This window comes from Otolemur garnettii, unplaced genomic scaffold (genome assembly GCF_000181295.1).
Source record: "Otolemur garnettii isolate 467f Iridium unplaced genomic scaffold, OtoGar3 scaffold00011, whole genome shotgun sequence".
Taxonomy (NCBI): Eukaryota; Metazoa; Chordata; class Mammalia; order Primates; family Galagidae; genus Otolemur; species Otolemur garnettii.
The window spans coordinates 3,252,808-3,257,861 of record NW_003852406.1 but is presented as its reverse complement, the minus strand read 5'-3'; the positions used below and the strand labels follow the sequence as shown (position 1 = coordinate 3,257,861).

At 39.5% G+C, this 5,054-nt stretch overlaps 1 protein-coding gene across 7 annotated transcripts in view; it reads left to right on the top strand.

Moving 5' to 3' along the window:
• The window catches only part of GABPB1 (GA binding protein transcription factor beta subunit 1), an 83,605-nt gene that overhangs the window by 6,929 nt on the left and 71,622 nt on the right, over positions 1-5,054 (top strand). For 2 of the 7 annotated variants that reach the window (XM_023510067.1, XM_023510069.1), the window contains exon 2: positions 4,180-4,203. The exons of the other annotated variants lie outside the window; for them this stretch is intronic. The gene's annotated coding sequence lies outside the window, so the exon portion shown is untranslated. The remainder of the gene's footprint in view (positions 1-4,179; positions 4,204-5,054) is intronic. 7 annotated transcript variants of the gene reach the window in all.

Here is a 5,054-nt window from a genome sequence, read left to right as displayed (position 1 = left end):
AAAAAAAAAAAAAAAAGGCCTACCTGCTGACATGGAAATTCCCATTAGAAGGAAATTACATTGATGTAATAAAAATGTATGTCAGGATGTAGCTGTGAGCATACCAGTTACAACATTGTTGATAATAAAAGCTGTGTATTTAACCTGCACAGTAATCACATGAAATGGGTAGTGTAATCTCCATTTTTTAGAAAAAACAGGCATAGAGAAATGAGGTTGCTTCCCCAAGGTAGCTGAATTAGTGGTAGGAATAGGGCTTGAATCCCACCAGTGTGGCTCCAGAGAATTGTGAACAACCTAAATCTTTTCCAGTGATTGTTATGGCACGTTCCTACAGTGGATCACTACCCAGTCATAATGTCCTGATAAGAATGTACAGACATGAAAAGGTGTCTTGGTGTGTGTAAGAGAAAAAAGTAGATAGAAAAATATGACTCTTCAGCAAGGAAAGCACGAATAGGAAGAAAAATTAAAAAGCAAAACAAAACCTACGTGATACCATTTCAGTTAAGAAACCAAAAATAGGCTCGGCGCCTGTGGCTCAAGTGGCTAAGGTACCAGCCACATACACCTAAGGCGCTGGTTTCGAATCCAGTCCGGGCCTGCCAAAACAAGGACAGCTGCAACCAAAAAATAGCCGGGTGTTGTGGCAGGTGCCTGTGGTCCCAGCTACTTGAGAGACTGCTGCAGGAGACTCGCTTGAGCCCAGGAGTTGGAGGTTGCTGTGAGCTGTGATGCCATGGCACTCTACCCAGAGGGACAGCTTGAGGCTCTGTCTCAAAAAAAAAAAAAAAGAAACCAAAAGTATATTGATATCTGGAAGCATGTGTGCCAAATCGTTGTTATTTCTGAGTGTAGTTTTTTTGTAGGTGATTATTTTCTTTTTCTTATCCAAATTTTCTAAGTTATACAATGACTATGGATTATTGTCTATTATAATTAAGATTAAAATGTTTTTCAACAAAAAATTAGAGATATTGGCATAGGCCATGAAATTTGGTTCTTACTGTACATTTTATGCAGGTTATCTTGCAAATTGGACATAAATAAGAATTTGTAAATGCATGAAGTATGTTGAAGTTTTTTTTTTGAGACAGTTTCACTATTTCGCTCTTGGTAGAGTGACGTGGCCTCACAGCTCATAGCAACCTCAAACTCTTGGGTTCAAGTGATTCTCTTGCCTTAGCTTCTCAAGTAGCTGGGATTACAGGTGCCCACCACAATGCCCTGCTATATTTAGAGACGGGGTTTTGCTCTTGCTCAGGCTAGTCTTGAACCTGTGAGCTCAGGCAATCCATCTGCCTTGGCCTCCCAAAGTGCTAGTATTACAGGCATGAACCACCACACCTGGCCTTTGAATTTTTTTTTTAAGTTGAGTTCCTTACCCATTACCATTGTAGAAGTAAGTTGTTAAATTAGAGGAAAATATCGCTGACTCCTACCACATGACCATAATTAGCTCTCTGTTTTCTTGTGTTATATTCATCTTAAGTGTATTTGTTTGTTTGTTTTCTTTTTGAGACAGAGCCTAGCTCTGTTGCCTGGGCTAGAGAGTGCAGCAGTAGTGTCATCATGGCCCCCTCCTACGCCCAGCTAATTTTTCTATTTTTTTTTTTTTTTCAGTTTTTGGCCAGGGTGGGGTTTGAACCTGCCACCTCTGGTATATGGGGCCAGTGCCCTACTTCTTTGAGTCACAGGCACTACCCCCAATTTTTCTATTTTTTACAGAGATAAGAGTCTTGTTCTTGCTTAGGCTGGTCTCAAATGACCCTTCTGGCTTGGCCTCCCAGAGTGCTAGGATTATAGGCATGAACTACCATGCTTGGTGTTATGTGTAATATTTTAAAATACCCTATTAGTCACTATGTATCAATGTGACTTTAGGCAATTTACTTAAAAAAAAAATCTCTCCATGCCTCAGTTTCCTCCTTTGTAACATGGTGACTATAATATCTACCTTATGGTGGTTGGGAGTATTAAATTTGAGTTGTTGCACATAAAGCAATCAGAACACTACCTTACCCATAGTAGCTCTGTAAATGTTAGCAATTACTCTAGAATCACGGTTCACTATTCAAAACTGTTGGGGTAATAGGCTTTGGCATTAGGAATATTTAGTATGGCTCGACGCCTGTAGCTTACATATACCAGAGCTGGCAGGTTCAGATCCACCCCAGGCCTGCCAAACAACAATGACAACTCCAACCAAAAATAGCCTGGTGTAGTGGTGGGTATCTGTAGTCCCAGCTACTTGGGAGGCCCAAGAGTTTGAGGTTGCTGTGAGCTGTGATGCCATAGTACTCTACCCAGTGCGACAGCTTAAGACTGTCTCAAAAAAAAAAAAAAAAGGGTGGCGCCTGTGGCTCAGTGAGTAGGCAGAGGCCCCATACCGAGGTTGGCAGGTTCAAATCTGGCCTGGCCAAACTAGAACAAAAAAAAAATAACTGGGCATTGTGGCAGGTGCCTGTGGTCCCAGCTACTCTGGAGGCTGAGGCAAGAGAATCGCCTAAGCCCAATAGCTGGAGGTTGCTGTGAGCTGTGACGTCACAGCACTCTACCGAGGGCAACAAAGTGAGATCCTGTCTCTTAGATAAATAAATAAATAAAAATAAAATAAAATAAAAATATTTAGTATATAGGTAAGGTAATAATGTTATATAACCTTCTAACAATCCCATGCCATTCCCTTCTTCAGACATTACTATTCAGACTCAGCAAAATGTATGAACATTTATACTGAACAAGATAGAGTATAAATAGCTTCATTATCAGTTCAGGTAAGATTTTACTGCCAAATGAGTTGTTTTGGGTTTCACAACTTTTTTGGGTTTTGAAATTGTAAAGAAACTGTACAATATTTACTCAGTTTTAAGTTGTGCTTTAGTATTAGAACATATCTACCTTTTCATGGTATTATATAGCTTTATCGTGCATTGTAAATTAAAAAAGGAAAATAATGAAAAAAGTCCAACTCCACTTTATACTAAACTCATTAATACTGTAATTCTGTTTTAAAAGATGAGCTTAATCCATTGATAACTCTGATTCTGTTACATAATGCAGAATCTTCTAGAAGAGGATTGAGAGTTAACTCAGCTTGTTTCTGTCTCATTGCATTTGGGGGATAAGATACTTCCACTGTGGTAGTTCACTATAGTAGAAATTCTTTAAAGGAGGTAAATAGAAGCCACTGTGATACTTCTCTTTAGTACACTCTCCTGTATATGTGAAGATGGAGGTGGTCCTAAAACTAATTATAGTACTGGACTTTGGATTTCTCTCATAATAAAGCTATTGGATGTATAGCCCCGTCTGACTCCTTTAATCCTTTTTTTTGGTTAGAGACAGAGTCTCACTTTATCGCCCTCAGTAGAGTGCTGTAGCGTCACAGCTCACAGCAACCTCCAGCTCTTGGGCTTATGACTCCTTTAATCCTTTATGTCTATAGCACTTACCAAACAGAGGCAAAGTATTTAAATAGTATGATATGGCTCAGCGCCTGTAGCTCAAGCAGCTAAAGCGCCAGCCACATACATCAGAGCTGGCAGATTCGAATCCAGCCCAGGCTTGCCAAACAACAATGACAACAACAATAACAACAACAAAAAATAAATAGCTGGGCATTGTAGTGGGCATCTGTAGTCCCAGCTACTTGGGAGGCCGGGCAAGAGAATCACCTAAGCCCAAGAGCTGGAGGTTGCTGTGAGCTATGACGCTACAGGACTCTTACTGATGGCGACAAAGTGAGACTCTGTCTCTATATAAAAAATAAGACAATGGTATTTGGAGGTGAGGCCTTTGGGCGGTGATGAGCTCATGGGTGGAACTTTCATGAATGGGATTAATGCTCTTAATAAAGACACCAAAGAGCTTGATAGCCCCATCCACAATGTGATGGGGCTGTCTAGAAGCTGGTCCTTACCAGGCACCTAAACTGCCAGCGTCTTGATCTTGGACGTCCCAGCCTCTAGACCTGTGGAAAGTTAATTTTCTGTTGTTTGTGTCTCCCATTGTAGTGGTATTTCATTACAGCAGCCCAAATGGACAAAAACAATTAGCTGATGGCTGAGTCTGTTAATACAGCCTGTACTTTGACATTAGTCAATAAGAGCTCATATCTTACTGAGCTCTTATTGTCAGATTTTTCTACCATCGATTTCTTCTGTTTTTTCCTCACAGGTCACAGCATATTTGTGGAGGAAGGTGAGTAATTATGAAGATTTGGTGGGCACTGTAAATTTATGCTGAACAGTTTCATAGGGGTTCTTACTACTTTTTAGCAATCATTTCAGTCTAATTTTTCTGTTGCCTCATATTCTTCCTCATTAACTTTTAGTAGATGCCATTCATTTCTACCTACATAAAAATAGGGTGCAAGGGTGACAATGATATTTGTTTCATTGTTACTTGATAAATCTCTATTATTTCGTCTTCTCTTGTAAATTGAATCCAGTCTTTTGCTTTTCTTAGGAATCTTGCTGCCACAGTTACCTTATCCTCTTTGGTAATGTTGATCATTATCTGTAATGATTTTTTCTTCTTACTTTCAAATATGTAGAGATCCCTGTTTTTTAGAAGAAAAAATCAGTTTTGATGAACTGTTACTCTTCTTTCTAGCCATCTGCCTCAGTTCATTAACTTATTTCAAAATTTTTAAAAACCAAGTTACTGAGCAGTCGCTCCCCTCAGCTTAACTCTTCCTTCCTAATTTACTGCAGTTTTGAAGTAATCATATTTAGACTGTTACTTGAAAGGACTTACTTCTTGTCAGTAATATTGGATTTATTCTGATTGTATGCAGCCAGTGTATGTTAGGGCTGATTTCTACTGAGTCTTAACTCCTTGCCTTTCATCTTAATATGTCATCCTGGTTTTCCTTTTTTTTTTTTTTTTTAAAGAGTCTCACTATGTTGCCCTGGGTAGAGTGCTATGGTATCACAGCTGATAGCAACCTCAAACTCCTGGGCTTAAGTGGTTCTCTTGCCTCAGCCTCCCAAGTAGCTGGGACTACAGGCACCCACTATAACACCTGGCTATTTTTTTTTTTTTTTTTT